This window comes from Microtus ochrogaster, chromosome X (genome assembly GCF_000317375.1).
Source record: "Microtus ochrogaster isolate Prairie Vole_2 chromosome X, MicOch1.0, whole genome shotgun sequence".
Taxonomy (NCBI): Eukaryota; Metazoa; Chordata; class Mammalia; order Rodentia; family Cricetidae; genus Microtus; species Microtus ochrogaster.
In genome coordinates this window covers 59,822,697-59,845,123 of record NC_022026.1, presented here as the reverse complement: position 1 = coordinate 59,845,123, position 22,427 = coordinate 59,822,697, and the positions used below count along the sequence as shown (strand labels likewise).

General features: G+C 38.4%; 1 long non-coding RNA gene across 4 annotated transcripts in view; it reads right to left on the bottom strand.

Annotated features, from left to right (window-relative positions):
* Positions 1-22,427, bottom strand: part of LOC101986764 — an 85,099-nt gene that overhangs the window by 2,347 nt on the left and 60,325 nt on the right. For 3 of the 4 annotated variants that reach the window (XR_003378001.1, XR_003378004.1, XR_003378003.1), the window contains one exon: positions 20,119-20,282. This is a non-coding gene — a long non-coding RNA (uncharacterized LOC101986764). Of the gene's footprint in view, positions 1-5,439; positions 5,669-20,118; positions 20,283-22,427 lie in introns of all 4 variants that reach the window. The other variant, XR_003378002.1, reaches the window with a different exon arrangement.

Sequence of the window (22,427 nt, the reverse complement as noted above, 5' to 3'; positions counted from 1 at the left end):
AGACAGAGAGAGAGAGAGACAGAGAGAGACAGAGAGAGACAGAGAGAGACAGAGAGAGACAGAGAGAAAGAGAGAAAGAAAGAGGCAAGTGTCTAAGGCACAATCGATCCAATGATTTCAAGTAAGGCACTCTATCTCTGCTTTTGATCATCACAGGCAACCACTGTTTTCTATATTTAAGGTCATTATCAAATGTAAAATATAAGCACATGCACCCTAAAGTCCTGCCTCTTTTTTTATTTTAATAATCTGCAGCATTCATTTAGAAAGATTTAGGAGGGTTCTCATCAGGAAGAAAGCTCTCAAAGGCTTACAACTTTCAAATAATACAAGTTTAATGGACATGCAGCTGGACTATAAAATGATAGTCAAATACATGGACAACCAAGGACAGTGGCTTACTACAATACTGTTAACAGTAAGGAAACACAAACAGCTTTCTGGAACCCACAGTGTACTTGGCTCTTTTTGGGAGGACAGCTAGAATTGACAAGGGAAGTAGGCTTTTGTTTGATTGCTTTTTCCCCTTTTAATAATTATAAACTAACTTTATCTATTAGTTGTATTTTAATACTCTTGTAGTCTACAAAGGAGCATGCATATGAGATGAGGGGGAAAATGAGCATTTGTTCAGTTTTTGGCAGGCTCTTACCCTTACTATAATATAAAGCATTTATAGAGACACAAACACACATCTCATAACACTCTACAAGCGTTCCTAAATCACCTTTTATAGAAAAAGCTTCCAGAGCTTAGTTTGATTAGTTCCAATGCCAAGGTTAAACAGATGTTTATTTACACATCTTAGGCCATTTTAGCTACAATCTGTAGACCCAGAGAGGTTAGATATGGAGGAAAGGATGGGATAGGGCAGGATGGGGAGGGAGTTATATGGATCTCCCTGGGAGGGGGAAACAATAGATTTTATGGGTGCAATGGGAGGATCATGTGGTTGAGGGGAGGAAGGGTTGAGGGGGGGAATTTGGGTGGTCTAGAAACCTAGTGCAGTGGAAAGCTTCTAATGAATAATGGGGAAGAGAGTCCCAACTGGCTATATCACCAAATGAAGTTTCCACTACTGGAACTGGGTTACATCCAATTGAGGTGTTGGCCAAAGGGGTCCCATGGAAAACTTCAAAAAATCCAACCCACTGCAAAGAATATAGGTTGTTCGCCACAAACAGATAGAAAGGTCCATTGCTGAACACAACACTCATACAAGTCATTGAAGATGGAGAGGATCGAGCTGCTGCCTACATAGAACTCCAATACTCTGGTGTCTATAACACAGAAAGATATTCTGCAGGCTAGCAAAAGAGAAATCCAAACACTAATGCAGCCACAAAACCTTTGATCTACAATCTGTCCTGTGTGTAAAATACATGCTAGGGCAATGCTGCTACAAAGCTTGTGGAAATGAACATCAATGCCTGATTTGACTTAAGATCCATTCTAGGAGATGGAACCTGTGCCTAATACTGCTTGAGTGATCGAGAACCAGAGACTAGATAAGCCAGACCTAGGGTAAAACAAAATATTACTAGTCTGTTTTAAAGTACTGATAAAATGACTCATAGTGATAATCTGCTATATATTCAGGTATTATTCAGCCATGACAGAAGTTTTCTCCTGCAGCAGACAGAAACTAATACAGAGACCAACAGCCAGACAGGGAGAGACCTCAGAACATACAGCTCTAATGGGATGTCTTCAACAAATTCCTCCCTCCACTCAGAGCTCAGGGAACCTCATGGAAGAGGAGGCAGGAGGAGTGTAAGGGCCAGAGAGGATGGAGGACACCAGGAAAACAAGGCCCTTTAAATCAACTGAGCAAAGCTTACAGTAAGCACAGGGCTCAGTACTAGGTAGGTCCTCTGCATATATATTATATCTTTCAGTTTAGTATTTTTAAGGGAGTCTTGAATGTGTGAATGAATGGGTCTCTGATGCATTTGCTCTTTTTCTTCTGTTGGTTTGCCTTGTCCAACTTTGATGTGATGGTTTTTGTTTTATTTATTTTGTCAAGCTTGGTCGTTATATTTTAGAAGCCTGTTCTTTTCTAATGAGAGACAGAAAGAGTGAGTCTGAATGAGAGGGGATGTGGAGAGGAACTGGGAGACAGATGGATAGGTAACTAATTAGAATATATTGTATGAAAAAAGAATCTGTTTTCAATTAAAGGAAAAAATTGGAGGGGAGAGCATGGAGGTGTATTTATTACTATCTAACAATAAAATTATTCAAAATGTAATTAGTCCTATTGTGCTTAAAATTTCAAACAAAGGATGATAAAAATTTTTCCTTTAAATTCATACAGGCAATGCATGATAAACTATAAATAAAACTTTACTCAAGTTTATTTCATGAGTAACTAACCACTAACAAATGCAAAAGTGAAGAGAGTGATATAGAATTTTATGTAACAGTACATTTTAAAAGTTCATAAAATTCAAAGAGAAGAAACATTATTAAACTACAAAGTCAAGTTACATAACATTATTACCTAATAATTAAACCCCGTATGAGAAAAAACTGTAATCAAGGGATCTGCTGCCTGAATCCAACTCACACCACAAAGAGACAAAACACACAGACGTCTCCATTCTGGCTGAAGACCATTAGTTTGTGGTGGGAAAAGAGAATTTAAATGGAGACAAAGACTCACAGAGAGCCTGTTTGGAACCCTATTACTTGCAGTTATGCTAGCATTTGAAAAGCCTACACTCCACAATTAAACAGGAGCAACCTACAGGCTGAACTGAAGGCGAAGTTGCCAGATAGAACACTACACTTCCAAAGTTTCCCTAGAAATGAAACAAATACTGCTTGGAGGGTCATTCAACTAAAACGAGAATAGAATCACTCAACCTCTTTTGAAAGTTTCTTTCCTCAGGCAATTCTATTTTGCCTTCAAAAAGTGTCTCCAACTTTAGAAATGACAGCTCTGGGAAGAAATTTTGATCCTGAAGACTATATGGGAAATAAATGCAGAAGGACCAGCTACTAGCACAGCACTGGCAGAATGAGACTTTGAAAGTGTTCAAAGGACTTTTTAAAACTTAAAAGAGCTTCTAAACACTTTTTAGTTCTGTGATTTTTCTAATCCTAGTAGGTTTGTCCCACATATCTGTCTCTAGAAGCCACCCTAGTGGCATATGTGCTTCCAGCCTTCCATTAACTAAAAATGCAGTCAATTTCTGTCCTGAACACATTGATGGCACTGAAAGAGCACAAGTCAGTCCAGTTGTTAATTTAAAAGTGAAGAAAAATGTCTCTCACTAGATGGGCTGTATAGTAAGTGTTCTTTAAAAAAGAGACATATACAAGGTGAAGGGGGACAGACAAAGGGACAGAGAGGGAGAGAAACAAACTTGATTATGGGTGATTGGAATTATGACATTCCATATGTTTACATATATTCACACTCATCAACTGCCCACATGAAATGTGCACCTCTCCAATGGTAAAGAACAAAAAGTCTATTTAACCCTGAGTATAGGCCAGTATAGCAATGCATTCACATACACACAGTGTGCCACAGGGCTAAATTATTCTGGAGGAGAAATCAACCTTTTAAATACAGGTGTCTAATTAAAGTACATTCCTGTGAACTTAGATTCTTTCTGCATTACGATACAGCCCTTGACTGAGGCTATCACCATAAGCAGGCACGTGGTGGCAGCCCGTCTCACTACGGCATACCTGAGGTCCTGTGACTACATTGACCAAAAACATTTATACCAGCTGATGGTCACTTGATCCTCCCATCTCTCTATTTAGTAAACTGTTCTACAAGTTTGAGGTAAACATTTTCTGGGACATTCCTGCTCAAGACACTTTAAAAAAGACAATCTCTGCCAAATAATTCTAGCCTGAACAGGCCTGGGAAGGGCTGGGTTGGCACAAGATCCGAAACACGATTCTAAGGGTGAAACCTCTTCCAGCTAATAAAGACAGACTCAGACTAGTTCTTAAAAATAATACTTAGCAATTAGATACATGCCTTTAATCCTTACGAGTAGAAAAAATCAATTTTTTAAAACAATTACAGGATGAAAACATAGGTGGGTTTTGCTCACTAAATACACTGAGAGAAAAATGATAGCTGTTACTTCAGTGACACAGTTTTTTGTGTGTGGATAAATTCCAGAAATTGATTGTCTTAAATCTATTTTCTTCACTCTCTCCAATCTGGAGAAAACATCTATGGCATTTTCTAGAAACAATGTTAGCAATGTGTAAGGCAGTGTAGGATTCCTGTCCTTAAAAGGGGAAATAAAATTATTTGCATCCCATTAATGATAAGAAAATAAAGACATGAAATAACCGCTTTCTGAACCTTTAAATAGAAAGAATAAACAAGCAAACAAACCAGTCAGTTCCTCAAAAAATAAATACCTTATGTTTTGTTTAATTTCTGAAAATATCTAACATCATAGGCTGTAGGCCTCATTTATAATATTAACCACCAAGCCTGTTTTTGCCATTGTTCAACTTTTACATCATCCAGTATTTCCCATGGTGCTGAATGTTTGTGCTTCCATAACAAGTTCTACTCAGCTCAAAGAAGCTAAAAGAACAGCAAGTAGTAGGCCCTCTGTGTGCTGGTTGTCCAGCTCCGCCTGCCCAGCACTAGGCCTCCTCACAGATGGGAAGAAGGATGCTTCTTTAGGGCTTGCTCACTGATAGGTCTGTGCTTCTCAGAAACAAAGTCATGCTAGTTGTTTAGAAATGTGGCTCCCTGTGAGAACACAGGTGCTTTTAGGTAGTAATCAAGTCTTACTCTTTTCCAATTCCCTAGTGCCAGAAGCATTTTGTAAACATTTTTCACCAAAGTCAATCAGGCCAGTCAACTATAAAATGTCTATAAAAATAACACACTTCAAAGAAACCACACACAGAAAACCCTGAAACCCCATGGATGAACATCTCCATTCGGGATAGCACCTATGTATGTCTTTGTACACTTAAGAGCACTGAAGGGTCCTAAGGTCAGGCAGGGAGAGCTATTAGAAAGCCTCTTAACCTTCCCTACAGCCCTTAGCACAACCATGGAAGCCTACCAAAAGTCAAGCCACACTATATGCACCAACAGCTAGGGTTCTGTGGTTTTTTGAAAATCTAAGTCTATACAAATGGCTTCTACCATAAAGGAAAAGAAGGAAAAATGAGCTACCTGATGGAATGTGAAGATTTAGAAGCACCAAGTCAGATAATCTGAAAAGGGTAAAAGGCTAAATTTGCATCACCATACACGCAGACCCTATTTGATAAGCTGTCAGCTACAGCATGCAATGCTCAGCGAAGAGGAAAAGGGAAGGAAATGTGAATTCTGGTGTAACAAGGAGAAAATGGAAAAGGTAAGTGAGACTTCAAGGAGTAGTTGTTTATAAACTATAGGGAATGTGAGAAAGACAGGAGTACACAGTTCGAACTTACGATCAAGTATTTGCTGCCAAACTGGTTGAGGCCGGTTGTCACACAGTGAAAATGAATCCATTTCTTCAACTGGTCAGAAGAGCAAGTATTTTGTTGGAAGCAGCTTGGTACAAACCAAGGATCTTGCCACATCTTGCAACAGCATTCTTCTTCTGCCCTCAATTTAGTTGTAGAAGCGGGATTGTGTCCCTGCTGACAGGGGAAGGGTTTTCATAGCATATGGCCAGTTCTATAGAACACAAACAAGCACTTAGAGAAAACCACTAAGCCAGTTAAAACTCAAAAGTCAAAATTAAGATTAAAAAAAGCAAAAAAGTCCAAATTAAGACTAAGAAAAGTAGGGCTGGTAAGATAGTTAAGTCTGGAAAGTACCTTACCATAAAAGAATGAGGACTTGGATTTCGTTCATAGCACCAAAGTTTGAAAAACAAGCCAACAGCAGCAAGGAAAAAGCATATGCTGGGGTTCAGCTGTAATCGTAGCAATGGAGAGCGACAAAGACAGGTGGACTCCTTGGGCTTGCTGACTAGCCAGCCTCCTCTACTTGATGAGGTCAAACAAAAGAAGCTGCCATAAAACAAGACAGATAGCATTCAAGGACAACACTGGTGGCTGACCTTTGGCCTGTGTACCATATGAGATGAAACGTTAGAGCAGGAGGCAAGGACGAAGGGAGGGAGGAAGAGAGAAATCTGTTTTCAATTGAAAATCACCTATTTTTATGTTGCATAATATGCAAGATAACAAGGAAGGCAGATACTAAAAAGGATCACTACTAGTGACAAAGTGCAAGGAGAAGGGATGACAGTGCAGTAAAAGCAGAAACACGGATAAGGGAAGCCAGGTCTCCTGACACTCCTCAGTGGGGTCATCAGCTTCCTGAATGGCTGTTCTTACCTATATAGACGACGAGAAAACCTGAAAGGCTGCAAAGAGGAGTGACTTGAATCAGTTTAATGAAAAAGTTTAGAGTCTGGAGACCACAAAAAAAGGAAGATTATTTCTAAGCCTAGGGGAAGACAAGAGATAAAGGAAGGAAGTCTTTCTTCCTGTGCAGAGGAACAGTAGCCGACTTCATTACTAGGATGAAAGGGGAAATAACATGAATAAAATTGCTGTTTATATTGATGGTAAGTAACACAGGGGAAATCTGGTTCCTCTTTCTATGAGGGGAAAAAGAGGTCAGGAGAGGTATGCCTTGAAAGGATTAGCTAAAAGTAAAGCTGGATGCGACTGTTCAAGTACCCTAGGAATACAACTATCAGGTAAAAAAGAAGAGTAAGAGGACTGGGATGTAACTCGGCAGCAGTGTCCACCTATCATGTGTGAGGCCCTGACTTCTAGGCCCAGGTGCTCCCTCTTCCTGAAAAGGCTCTGCATTCTCCTGAGCCCCTGGCTCCAAGCCTATAACCTCATATCCTATCAAGACTGTTTCAGATTCTCATGGAAAATTACAATTTGCTTTCTGACATGGTCTCTTTTGTAAGCCTTAATCTGATGATAAAATGCTGTAATTTGGGGAACGAAATAGGAGGAAAAATTCCAAACATGCTCATTCTTTTACTTTCCCATCCTAACAGTGGTAGTGCATACAGGGAAAACCCAGATAAACTGGAGAGACCTGTCATGCCCGTCACCACATTTCTTCCAGAGCTGTCCCTAAGAAACTGGCAGGGACCAGAATCATTAGTGATAAAAGAGCTGTAGCAGACTTGACCAAAATGAAACAAAGCAATAGACTTCTCCTTGACTGAGTTTCATATCTAGACAGAACCTAACATTCTTTGTTCACCTTTATTACTATAGCCCCTAATGCATTTAAAGCCAAAATTCAGCTAAATGAGTTCTCCAACCATGAACACAACACTCCAGAAACAAGAAGTCTCAAGATGCAGTAAGAAAGCAAGTTGTGTTTTGTTTCCAACAGGTGAATGGGAAATCAACAGAAAGCCCTTAGGAAAACTGTCATTTTATCAATATGTCAAACAAGTTACAAAACAATGTGTCTACTAGAGCCCTCAACCAGGATACAAGCCACATAAACAACAACAACAACAAAAAAAAAACAACCAAAGAAAAAACAACCCCACAGTTCTTTGACTCTATTACAAATAAGAATTGCACACCATTTTTCTACAAATATAAAGGCACTGAGAAACCTAGAAGGCAAGCACCCTACTTGATGCTGTTTCTCTCAATTTCTTAAACATACTTGCCTACAGAACTCTCCTCATGTCTCCTCAAAACATGTTTACTTAAGTACCATCTCCCAGAAAGCTTATTCCTTAGAGTTTATCACATATGCTGATGACAAGTTTGGATGGCGAATTATGTAAGGAGTGCTCTGGAGGCAATTTCCTCAAAGCCACAAGTGGGAAAATGTATGAGACAATGAAGGGCATTTAAAGTGACAGGTACCTGGAAAATAAATATGCTATCAACATAACCCATGTGCAAAAAGATACCAGGCATGGTCCAATCTTCCAGGGAAAAAACTTCAACAGCATCTGCCTTTACCTATGGTTTTGTGGATCACTTGAAACCAATTATTTATTATTTAGTGTCCTTGTAGGAAGAATTGGAAATGAGCTGAGAGTCTTGACCAAATGGTCAATGATACAAGTTTGGGAAAATAACAAGGTGTATGTAGCAAGTAGCAGAAGAGAATGGTGAGCTTTCTTACCAAAGAAAGTGACACAAGGGTTCCATGATCCAGGAAACAGCTTGACATTTCCTGAGCCTGTTTATTCTTCAATCAAAGGAAAATAATACTGACCTACATGACCACAGAAAGGCTTGCACACAATGAAGTAGGTACCTTACAACCTGAGGCCAGCTTCTGAAGCAGCAGCCTTGCTGCATAGGAGCCCAACAACAACGGTATGTAAGCTCAGGTTCATAAGGCAAGCAGGCAGCTGCTCTACCAATTTGGGAATGGAGAGACCATTTTGTTAAAAAAATACATTCATTTAAATGAGAAGGGAGTGGTGAAAGATGAGGGTGGTTACAGGCTACATTCACTGTTCTACTTTGGATGCTCACCACAAAAGTTCTATTATTTCTATACCAAAACCATTGAAACTCTATCAGGTTTTCCCTCCCTAAGAGAGCGTAATCTTGATTTTACCTTCCATTTTACTATAATGATGATCTTGTTTTCTTCGGGTTCTTCAAAAAAAAATCAAGGAATAACCAACACGCAATAAACCACACATAATTAAATTAGATGATCAGGAAGTCTAGAAAATAGAATCACCCATGAAATAGCAACATAAATAAGAAAGTGAAATTACCCACTAGATCTAGTTTCCTTGTGCCCCTTTGCAACCCTCGCCTCTTGCTATATCTACACTTCTGTTCTCTGCTAGATACAATAACTTTTCTTTCTGTCATTAACAATTTCTTTGCATTTTCCAGAAATTTATGTAAGCAGCATTATATTTAGTATATTCTCATTTTATTTAAGGTAGTAACTTTTTCCATTACTAAGTAGTAGCCACTGAAATACAGTGATGTATTTGTCCATTAAGTTGCAGTTGGACATTTGGGATTTTCCTCTTCTTGATCATAATTAATAAAACTGATATGAACATTCACGTATACATGGCTTTCTTATCCCTCTAAACAGGACAGTTAGATCACATGGTAAGTGTGTGTTTGACATTCTAAGAAATTCCCAAATTGTCTTCTCAAATGTATTTACCAGTTCACATTTCTTCATAAATGTCTGAGAGCCAAATCCCTGCATTCTCAACTTCCACTTGATAGTCAGCCTTTTACATTCCAGCTGTTCAAATAGTATGTAGTTTTCATTTACATTTTCCTAATTACTAATGATACACCCTCGTGCACTTATTTATGCAATATGGGTATCTTCTTTAGAGAAATGTCTGTTGAGATCCTTTGTCCATGTTTTAATTTTGTTGGCTTCTTATTATTGAAAAGGTTATCAGGTTTCACAAGTGGTTGAAGCAAACTCAGATTTTACAGAACTTATAGTCCACAAGTAAATAAAAATTCCCACGATATTTTCTAAAGCCCATGTTCTATTTATGATAAACCTGAAACTCTTTCACAACTTGAAAAGAACTTAACTATTTACATGACTACTGCTACAATGATCAGAACTTAATTAGTGAATGAAGTAACCCTATATACTACATGGTAGCCCCCAAAACCTCTTTGTTACTCCTTAGAAAATTACCAGTTTTCATCCATAAGTCACATTTCATTCAAATCTTTGAACTATATACACGAATCCTAATGATTCTATTTTACAAAATAATTATTTCTTCTATTCAAACTCAGGCCCATATTCAAAAGTAAATAAGGTTAAAACCAAGTTACACTGTTTGTGCAAATGGTGGCAGATGAGCATGTGACATGCAAACAAGAACATGAATTCCCAGTGGAGATTCGTTAACAACAGCTAAATGGGAGGGCAATTCTAGGCATTGCTGAGAGAAAACAGTCCTGGTTCTGTTGTGTGGCACCACCAGGTTGTCGCTCAATTGTTACAGTTGATGTGGGTTTCCTTTTAGATGCCTGGAAAATGACTCTGCTGACCACATCCACATTCTGAAATACTTTTTGAGAACTTGTAACCAAACTGCAGGAACTGACTCATTTTTGCAGTGCCCAGCCACCACACAATCGTTTCAAAGAGGCTCAAGTCGAAGGCAGAAACACCAAAGTTTCAGAACATAGGCAGAAATCTGTCTGGATTTTCATGGGAGGAGGGGGAAACCCCAGGGCAAAGAGAACAAGGATTGAGTCCAGGAGATTAAGATTAGGTCTTGGAGGAAAGTCTGAGCAACAAATCCTCATAGACAAAATGTGCAAGAAGTAATCTACTTCTAGAAAGTAGATTCAGTGGAAGATAGACACAGGGCGATTTCATACAAAATGGTGGCTTTAAAGCCATTCTTGAATTCCTCACTCTTTTCATTTCCTCACGCAAAGTGATGCTCAGTCTTGAGTACTCGCTTGCTTCATAGGCTATAAGCAGTAATGGACAGCATAGCATGCCCAGGACACCAGGAAGAATGAAGGGCTGACACTAAGCCCCTGGGACTCCCCTACCTCCTCCCCTGTCCATTTCTCCATCTTCTTGGCTCTGTATGCAACACAATCAAGAAGATGGGTGTGCGCATAAAGCTCAAAGCCTCTCTGTATTCACACTGAGTTTCTGAGTCAGCTCAGGGAAGGAAGAAAGGCAGCAAATGGAGCCCTTCTCCCGGACACCACACTCTTCCCAAAGTACTCATTTCTCCTTCCGCTCAAGTGAAACAGATCAGTCACTTTCAGCAAGAAGTAATGATGACATATGGCCCAATTGAACCAAATTTTAAACAACAAAACCAGCAATTCTTTTATGCAGGTGAGCGCCTTGCTAAAAAAAGAATATAAGGATTAACAGGAATACATCACTAGCTAGTCCGGCCAGATGATAAGAAGTTTTGATAAGGGATCAGGTATCAGGAAATAAGATCCCCTTAAATAAGATCTATGAGTGGCTATCAAGCCCCATTTATTCTAAGTCTGGTGTCCACACGATGGTATTTATATGCTTTATGTCTGGTCTCACGCTTGCCATGCAAACTCGCAAGTGTCACTAACTGCCAATCCTTAATGCACAATCAAGACTTTTGGTATTAGATTATAAAATAGACAATAGGGAGTATTTATGGCAGTTACTGCTCCACCTTTAATGAATTGCAAGTATATGTTTTCAATATAACTGTAAGAAAAGTTATAAATTCTTACCCTTCCCAACTGACCAACTCCTTTCATTTTCCTAGGTTCCCTTTTTGTCTCCAGTTGTAAAATCAGTAGGATTGTATAATTTTCTAACCTGGGTCAAACAAAAGTTTCTAATAAATTAGAGGGACTTTACTGATTGACTGAATATAAAATAGAACTAGTAAAAAAGCCTAAGTTGCTTCAAGTTGCAAACAAAATGTAAAAAGCCATGCCCTATGGAAAGAGAGTTACAGGAAACATAAGTGACTCAAAACACACCACTATTCAATAGTCAGGCCCCTCACATCTCTCTCTCTGAATACATGGGATACCCGCATTAAGCTCCTTCATTTTTCTTTACTAGCTTTATAAGACACATCACAATTAAAATCACAAAAGAAGCATTTTATCAAAAGAAAGTCCTGTACAATTTGCACCCACTTTGATTTTATAAGGTGCAAAGGCGTTTGGCTCTCCAAGTTCCCTATTACCAATACTACCTACCCCTCCTCTAGTTAGTTTCTACCTCATACCTTTCAGCGCTATCTTACTATGGAGAACAGATTCCCAAATGGTTCATCTTGATGTGTCCATTGCTGTTCTCCTTTTTTGATTCCTAAACTTCTCTTCCTCCAGCTACCACTGTGGCTATGTCAGATCTTTCTATGGGTTTCTCTGCACAAATGTCACTACATCAGAGGCTTTTCAATCAGCTCTAAGCCCGCAGCACTCCCTATCTGTCGGAGTTGGTTGTGTTTTCTGACATAACATTTACTAACTAACACCTGCCACATATTTATTTCTTCCTACCTACCATGTAAGCAAGGACTTCATTCACTGCTGCGCTCTTAGACTGTGAACACTAAAATGAACCTTTTTCTTTGTGGTATCTCTGCCTATTAATTCTCCTCCATACTTACCAAGTCCAGTTGGCACTGAAACAACTTTTATTAACACCTTACCAAAAAATCCAAACTTTAAGGGTCAGGAGTACAGGGTCAAAGGAATGATCCGTTTAGAGAAATTGTGCATAGAAGATAGAATAGCTGCTCTATAACCTCCCCACCACTCAGGGGTAGAAACATAAGAGGGAGTATTAGGGTATGGATGCCAAACAGAATGTGGGAAAGTAAGAAACCCTGTGTTGACCAATTTGTTTGCTTAACTTTGATCTACATTACCTTTTTATCCCATTGGACCATGTGCTTACTAGGAACACAGACTTCAAAAGTCACACTGAACTACATATTCTCGTCAATGTCTTTGTGGCTGACAAAACACAGGTCATTCTCTTTCCTTGAGACGAATTTGAATAGCTATTTTTAAAAGATCTGTGGGTAGGGAAATTCATGTTAAATTTACTACTTAATTACAAGGAAAAGTAAAATGTCTTCAAGAGAAGTATTCCCAATGGCAGAGTGGCGACAAGTAAGACTTTCTCTGGAGTGTTAGCAGTCTTATATCTTCCTCTCTCCACAAAGAAAAAATATCACTCCTTACTTGTCACAACTTTACTAGATATTAAAACAAATAACCACCACCACAACAAAACAACCAAAAAACCTTGAATTTAATTGAGGTCAGAATCAGAGTTCAAGTCTATTTTAAACTACTTTCTAAGATATCTTTGGGGGGGCTCTTGTTAAGATTTACTAACCTTTATAGAAATGGTTTGAAAGTTTAGGTGTTCTGAAATCACATTTGGCCAAAAAGAAAAGAAGTCAATCAACCCACGCAGCTCCCAAGCTTTTTCTTCCATTTAAGCAAGGAAACTAGTTGACAGAAGATGCTTAAAGACTTAGTGTCAGTCTGGGAGAGGTATACTGCCCCCAATGACAAGTATCAAACAAAAGACCTTTACTGGGGGAAAAGGACAAAGGAAGTTTCCAGTTTCTACTTCTCTCCCTAACCCCATTCCAAGGACTCTTATTCTGTCCTTTCTTTCCTTTTGTCTTCAGGAAGAGGATGAAAGAGGAAAAATAAAGATAAATGAATGAGCACAAAAATGATGGAATGAAGGCAAGCATCATCTCATAGCCTCCTGGGGTTAGGCCCAGTTCAAGACCAATGAAAAGTTTTAGATAATTCCAAGTACTCATGGACTTGGTTGGGTTGCCCTCACCAAATTTCAGCAAGTGCAGTAAGAAGAAACTATTAATTTTCAATCTGAAAGTTAACTCCTGGTGTGAACATGAAGTTTTTCTTTTAATGGGCATCAGTGGCTGCTTCCAAGTTCTGTTCTATAGAGAAAGTCTTCAAAAATAAGTGGAGATAAAATTAAAAGACATTCATGAATACAGATTCTCATTCACTTTACCTTCCTACCAAAAGTCCATCCTAGGATAACAGTACTCACATAATTCTCCCCTCCACCCCCACCTTCAAAAGAAAACTTGAGAGGGAAAAACGGGGGAAGTTAGATGAGTAAATGTATTAGTGATTTAGATCAACTGAAAACAAGGAATTCCCCTCCTGGATTTCAGTGGCCTAATTAAAACTCATAAAACACCCATGACTAAGACCGTTCCTACCGATTTGTGATATAAGAAGTAGCAAAAGTCAACTGTGTATTTGAATATTGAGAGACCCAGGCCGGAAAGATGTGATGCTTTTTAGACAGAATTGAGAAGATCACTGCTTTCAGCTTCAGTCAACTTTAACTCTGCCTTTGAACCCAAAGGACTTCCCATCTAAGCTATCAACAGTCTATTTGGATTCAGATTCTGTTTCTACAACAGACAAAGTGGCCCAGAGTAAGTTCCTTTGTTTCTCTGTGCTTTAGACTCGTCACTCATAAAGTAGAGGAGATGGTGGCACCAACAGCTAGCTATGAGCATCAAATGGGGTACTGCCACTGGAGTACCCACAAGAGCAACTACTCAAAACATACTAAGTGCACAACAAATGGCAATCAGAAACTTGTTGCTATTTTAGTTAATCTGCTGTGCCCAAAGTCAAATATGTTAGCATAGACCCATAGGCCTTGGCTTAACCTAAAAGGATTTGGGAAAGACAAGTGTGTGGGGCACCATTACTCCAGGTTCCCTAACATGTACACTACTATGTACGACCAGGTAGAAACACCAGAACTCTCCTCAGGCTCTGTGGTTTACAGAAACCAATGGCATCACTCAGGTACTGAGGGGCAAAGTACACTTAAAGCACAAGCACATTTGATCCCCAAGCTTGGGCCTCTTACAGAATAAACAGTTCAGATTTGGAGATAATATTTGCACGCAGGCAACCAGAACTGTGAAAGCTCTCAGCAAAGTATTGCTCTGCCTACATAAATTCAATCAAGTTTTCTTTGTTAAAAACTAAGCTAAGGTCTTTATGTGTATGGGAGGAGGATATCAAAAGAGTCTCTTTTAAACAATGTTATCCATTAAAAAGAACAAAGGCAGAAAAGCTACAATAACACCAATAATAAGGTCCCCAAGCAGAACAGCCAGGTGCTTCAGGAAAGAATTCTTTTTCATGGAAAGGAGACAGAGACGTGCTTTAAAATAAAATCTTAGTCTGGACACCCTGTAGCTTAGAAAATTTACATTTATTTTCTTTTTTTTGGGGGGGGGGGTTCAAGACAAGGTTCCTCTATAAAGGCTTAGGAACTCACTCTGTAGACCAGGCCAGTCTCAAACTCAGAGACTTGTGCTGGGATTAGAGGCATGTACCACCATCCAGTCTCTGAAAGGTTCAATATATATATATTTTTCTTTGTAGTTACTTTTTTCTTATTTTGATTTGAGATTAATAGTTTTAAAGTGATTTCAAACAAAATAGATGTTATTTACTATAGCTAAGAAAAGCAAATGTTTCAGTTGCTATACTGACTTACAAAAGCATCAAATCCAACTTCTATATGCATCAAATCTGTTCCTTTAGAAAAATTAAAGGAAAGGAGCTATAATGATGTATTTACATAACAACATAATTTACAGCTAATAGCATATATGGTATGCCTTATGTCTTACATTAGTTTACACACTTTAGAATGTATAAATTAGAATAAATGGAGTAGTGAGAAATTAAGTTATAGCATGGAATCCTAAGGATTTGAACTAGAAGATGTTAATATTAAATCACTTCCATTTTTAATATATAGTATCATAGCAATTGTTTTATATTGACTATTTTCCAAAGAAACAAGGGCAGTTTAGTAGGTAAGTGTTGATATTTTACCGGAAATACATGTTCCAATTTTGCTGACCATCTTTATAAGTTGAAAGTAGTTCATAAAATGATTTTACTTTGCATGGTCTCCTTAATATTTACTCTTCTTGATAGCAAGAAAATAAATGGCCAATCATCTCATTTCTAAATTTAAAAAATATATACCTAGTAAGTCCATTTGAAACTGGTTCAGTTTCTCCTTCTGAATAAAAACATCTGTTCTCTAAACCTTGACCATGAAATCTACATGGTTTGTTTAGGAGAAATAAGTTTTCAGAACTATTAATATAAAATGGTAAGTAATAGCAAAAAAAAAGTTGGTGTCAGACTAAACACGGCACTCAGGAGGCAGAGACAGGCAGATCTCTGTAACTTTAAGGCCAGCCTGGTCTACAGAGCAAGTTCCAGGACAGACAGCCAAGAGATATACAGAGAAATCCTGTATGTATCAAAAGACAAGGAAGAAAGGGAGGGAGGGAGCGAAGGAGGGAGATAGGGATGGAGGAAGGAAGAAAGGAAAATAAGAAAGTCAGCAAAATATCCCCCCCCCATCTATAGTAGTTTGAAATAAGCATAAGGGAAGTTAAAAACAGAGATCAAAATACATATCTAAAAATCTTTACATCTGTTCAAAGCAAAGAATACCAGGAGTGGTTGGCTAAAATGTCAAGCAAGGACATAAAATGCACAATATGCCAAAAGAAAGTAAGAGCTATAAAGAAAACCTAAGTGGGGATGGAAGGACAAGAAAGTAAAACAGGGGAGGGCTGAGAAGAATTTTTTAATCACTAGAAACACATAGGTACAAGAGAACGACCTTGGGCATATTTTTAAGAAGCACTCCTTTTCAGGATTCAGTAATGCAGTTCAATTTCCTGGAGCCACTTACTATGCCCAGCATAACTCCCTGAGGTGACCATTTCTCCCTTCACATTCTAGACCTCCTTCTGGGTTAAAAAAAAGTCCCAGAAAATAGCTATGGAAGAATTTTGTTTCTAACTGTATAAGTAAATTCCCTTGGGATTAAAAAAAAATGTATTTTTTTTTCTCTTAGTTTTTACCAACTAAAGAATTCAGGTTGATTCACTGATAGAGGTTAGATCCCTTGAACTCCCATAATCCCACCACAGACCAGTTTTTTTAAAAAAAACATTTCACACAGGACCATAGTAATAACCACAGTGGTGATATTATCACCTTCTGATGACAGTAGGTATAGGATAACCAAGAATGAAGAAAGCAGGTGATACACCCCTCGGACACAGCCAGGTTTCCGTGTTTGTAAAGCCTTGCTCTATTATTCTCTTCTATGTCATTTCGGGCACTTTGCTTCACCTCTCTATGCAGTTTTCTTTGCATAAAATGGAGTAAAAATCTACTGGCTTTTCAGTTAATACATGTAAAATATTTGATACTAAAATATATCTCCTGGGTAACTATCAGGAACTGGCAAGCACTGTACTAGATGCCAGGGATATATTTAGAAAAGTACCTAACACATAGCATGAGTCTAATAAATGTTAATTCAAGAGTCAGAAACCCTTATCTGGCAGGAGGCACTCAGATTATTATACATCTTACAAAGAGGGTGATTACTTAATATACACACATATGTATGTAACTACAGGGGAGGTCTGGCGTTCTATTCTAAAAGCAAGTATCCAAATATTTCTGTGATAAAACATAAGGACCCACTGAGCTAAATAAAGACTACAAGTGGCCTCCTGTAAGCTCAGGTCAGGACTTGCTATCAGTTTGTGACAAAAACGTTTTCCCTCACTAGTTAGAACCATTTGGATTGAGAAAAAAAAAATGGTAGAATTATATTTATTAAGTAAGGGATAAACCTTACTGAAATCTTTCCCTCACTAATTCTTAAGATACTATTGACAAAATAAATTGCCAAAAATATTGAGTAATAGAAAATGGGAACAGAAAATGCCTTCAGGCAAGGAATATGCACAAATGAATAATCAATCTAGGAACATTATTAGTCTAAACAGTCTCTTGCTGATACAGTGTTTCCTAGATTCTCAGTCTGCCAATTCACTTCCATAAACAGGGTCTCAAAAACTCTTTTTAAAGTATGTTAAGTAATTTTTTAATGTAAGAAATTTCTTCACATTTCTGACTTATAATGCAATCCTGTCTATTTCATGGGAAAAAGACATAAGCTAGTAAATGGCAGATGCACAGTTGGTTGAAAAGCATGTTGCAAGAACACAGAATCTTCTGTAGTCAGCCTAGGGAAGAGGAATACTATGCCAAAGTAGTAAGCCACCTCCCAAAGAATTCTCTTCACATTGCATTTGAATGTTAGCAGCTCTTGTAGAGCCTACAATTACTGGTTCAAGATGTTCTCACTGATGCTCAGCGCTTGACAAAGATGTGCACAACTTCATGTATGCTGACTTATTACTCCATGTTGGTACTTATCTTTCCCAACTTTTCTCATACGATTTTGTATTTAAGTATTGCTATCCTCAAGACCTATGTTCCATGGTGATCCCATACACAAAGGCAAGTCAAGGAGACATGAAAGGAATACAGTGTTTCCTACTTATGACACTTCATGCTTTCCCCTTCTCCTCCTACTCAAAGAGACGGCAACAGAAGGTTTGAATGACATTTATGAACTGAGATCTTAAAGCTAAAGATCAACACCCAGCTATTCAGTTGTCATAGGAACAACATTGCAAGGCTTATCTGAGTTCTAATAAACAGCCATTCATTTCATTAGTGATTAAAGCCCCCCTTCAAATAAAGCTTCACAGAGAGAGACAGAGAAAGTGATTACCTCAATAAAATTTAATCATAAGTCTCTCAAATGTCCTTCACGTTGTTGTTTTGCAAACCCACAGATACATGTCATTAATATATTTTACCAAATATACCAAAATACCAATACTTTCTGTAACTCCAGGAAAGAACTCAGAGTAATGCTTTTAGATACATTGAGAACAAAGAATGACAAAGTAAATTTAAAAATGAAGCTTTTGGTAATTCTTCTGGGACATACTTTGTAACATTTACTATCCCAATTTACATTATATCCCATTTTTATCACTCACAACAATGGCTTCTGAATGCTTAAAGAACATTTAAAGGTTTTATAGTCTTTTTCCTATCCAGCATGTATTTAGCTTAATATTAAATCATCATGTCTTATCCAAGTATTTACATGAAATCCAGAGATGAAAATAAGTATTACTCCCTGCATGCACACTAGCAGTAGAATATAAATTATCTAAAAATATTGTCATGCTTTGTCACCATTTGTCTTTCTCTCAAACCTATAAATTCATGTGTGTCAGGAGGGCACACTAAGTCAAATGGCTTGTGACACTCACACAAATTTGTGATGCCAATGTACTGATTTGTGGCTGGGTCTGCACCTCACAGTCATGCTTGTCTTCCAATTTACATGAACGTCTTGGGAGCTACTTAGGAGCTGAAGAAAAATGATCTTCAAACCCTCAAAGTATGTAAAGTGTGTGTGGGGGGATTTACAGAATCTACTGGACTCATTTCCCTCCTCCCCATCCGTAGCCCACTCAACTAACAGCGAGCCTGTATTTTGCTATCCTGTTATAACTTGCTTTATAAAGTTGGAAATTTTATAATTTCAAAAGCAGCAGAATGAGAACCAGAAGTCAAACATGTTTGCCCGACTTTTAATTTAGCTGGAGATACTTAACACAAAATAAACAATATTACACTCTTTAAAATTCAAAGCACAATTCTGTTCATAGGACATAATTACATGTTTACATTCATAAATGAAGATTGCCCAGAATACCTATATAATTACTAACACTTAAAATATTTTCTCTCTAATTCTATGTAAGTATATATCACATGATTACTTCAACTGACCAATAAGAAACTGGTAAAAATCAAGCAGCCACCCACTATCTAATCTTTGCTTGTTGTGCTTAACCTTTCTCTACAATTTTTATTCAGCAGAGCCAAACAATCAAACATTCACATTTAATATAAAACTGTGCCATCTTACTGTTCTTAGGAATATAGGTATTCAAAGGCTATTGTCTTTTTCTGGAAACCTTAAGCATAGGAACAGCTCAGACTGAAAATCTGAAAACTGAATTTCAGGTTTCAAAGAAAGGAAGCCAGAAACAAAGATACTACACATCTAAGAGTTGCTCATTACCAACTTCAAATGTTATGGACTATATGGAAATAGGCACCCTTTTGCTTTATTAATATAATCAAATAGAAGAATTTCAAAATTGGTATATGAATGCAAAGCAAAATCCACGACCATCAGAATCTACCACTCACAATCAGATGCTTCAAGTTTCATTTTGTAAAGATCTAGACAAAGCACTCGACACAATGGAGAGGGAAAGGAGCAGACTAATTCTGAAAGTATCTCTTCAAATTTCAACTTGCTAGTCAGAATGAATGCAAATTTTTATCCATGGAAAGTTCATGCAGCAACTCAGGCCAACAGCCCATTTTGATTTTATACATTCCATCCACTGAAAAGGAGCCCAGGTTCAAAAATTAAGACCTAGTTACAGTACGTGTTTGGCTGCACTTGTAACACTCAGCTCATTTTTTTTTAATTACCTGGTTCCTTCTCAGCCTTTATGCTATACTGTAGGGCTGCCTGCTTTTAAAATTCCTACCTTTCATGTTATATTTTCTGTTCTACACAATTGTTAGGAGTCTGTGAACAATTTTGCAATTCTCCCACACACCATATGATATTTATTAGGGACAATGCCACTTTTCACTTACCGATTCTAGAAAATGCAGTGTTTCCTGGTGACAGAACACTGCAGCTTCCGTTTGCCCGAAACTCGCTCTCAGCTTGGTAAATCTGATTATAAAACGGCTTTGTTCTGATCACACGAGGCGCTTTGCCTCGAAAAGTTTTCTAACGACTTATCTGCGTTTCATTCCTGTGACAAAATGAATCAGACAAAGGGGAAAGAGGAGACAAGTTCTTGGCACACATTTTCAGTTACATTTTTCTCAGTTTAATCAGTAAGCTACATTAAAGTGACAGTTACCAGTTCAGGAAGCCAGTTTGATCAAATCAGCCACAAGTAATCTGAGTGTCTTCGACTGGTGTGCAGACCCCGGGGCAGCAATTACTTCATCATCTATCACAGGAGGAATCAGTAGACAGATCCCACCTATACCCTACCCATCTTGAGCACCAGTCAGGGGCTGAGTAGACAGTGGACAAAATCGCCTGACCTGGGACTTCTTATACGAACCCACCAATTAGCGCTGACCAATCACAACTAACACCTAGCACCTAAGTCACATGACAGGGCAGTCCCTATGACTGTAGGATTTCTGAATTACTGGGGTTATACAAAGGACACTCATTCAGGAAGGGGGGGGCAAGTTGAAATAGAAAACGCCCTGGCTGCAACAATTCAAGCTTTAAAACAAATAACACCCTAGCCTCACACAGACAGAGAAGGAGCCGAGACCCAGGCAGGTTAGAAATCAGAAGAATGTCTGGCATGTATTAAAAAATAATCTCAAAGCAGAGGCTGAGTTTAAAAACGCACTTCAGCTGCAAATGTACGGCTCATCCTGCCTCTGCCAGACTCGCTGAAAAGTTTACGTTCCAAACTTCCTTCTGTACAGTTCTACAGAGCCTCGGAGAACCATTGTAGGGAAATAGGAAAGGGGCACAAGCCTCTCTTTCCTTCCCTTAAAGGGCCCAAGAAAAGATCCTAAGGCAAACATGTTTTATTAAAACAGTTGTAAACCGTAAGCAAGTTTAAGCATCATCAGGACAAATCTTTATGCTAGCTACAAATCATATCCCCCTTCCCTGTCCATTTTGTTCTGTCCATACAAAGCACACTATTATTAAATAAACAAGCCCACTTCGTGAAGTAGCTGCCAATTCATTCTTAATACCTCCAATTTCTCGTAAATACCACCTCGGGAAGAAATTCAACCACGAACACCCTTGCATTTCTCCATTCTCTGAAAATGGTACTTACAAGTGTTCCTTGTTCGGATCTGTCCATTTCTTCTCCCCCTCCACTGACATTTAAAGTCAAAAAATGGGCTTAGCTTCATCTGTCCAAACCAGACACCCATTTTGCTCCAGCAAAGCTGCAACAGTCATTTCTCCGAGGCAAGCCCAGAGCACTGTGCTGCTTGCCATTCCCAATTTATGGAAGGAAGCATATGTCAAACAAACCAGGTGATGACTCACTCTGCCTCCCCCGGCCACATTTTCCCCAGAATGGGAGGGTAGTGTAAGCACAGCCATTTGGATATGAGTCAGTTTTAGTAGACTGGCGGTGGCAGTTCATCTGACAAGCTCACTTTTTTTTTTCTTTTCTAACTTGTACATTTAAAGATCACAATGCACATTCTAAAAGATTTCAAAGTCATGTAAACAAGAAAGCTCCAAGATTACTTTTGAAGCCTCAGTGAAGCTCTGGCCCCACTCCCTAATATGTAATGTTACAGAACCATGTGCTGGAAATTTTAGTTCACACAGTGGAGGAACCCGGTTTAACTCTCGTGTTGGGGCCCATGTGGCAGCTTCTTCAGGAAGTGGTCAGGGACTTGAGAGACATGTAAGAGGCTTTCGCTTTTGTATGTACTGCAGTTCGTACTCTAACTTGAGTCACTCACATAGAATCACAAATGTGACAATGACCCCGCCCCGCCCCAACATCTCAGTCTTTTAATATCAACTTATTTAAAAGCCAAAGGCAAAAACTTGAAAGTCACCAAATGGTCTCTGGGAAAAATCCCAAATAAACTGCTTAAAAATCAACTTTTCAGTAAAAGGTTCAGTAACTAGCATGATGGGAGTGGCATTCCATGGAGTCAATTGTTACCAGGTATTCCGTAGACAGGAAGAAGTGGGATAATGAGAGTCTGCAAGGCTCATGCAAGCAGCTGAACTACAGTTATCTCTTTTCAGCATACTTCCTTTAACCTTGACCAAAGTCGACAACTGCTTTGACAGAGGCTTAGCATTTACTGTTGATTAAATCTTGATGGATAACTAGTTATGTTAGGTAGGACATACATTCTATTTTTACAACATAACACAATAT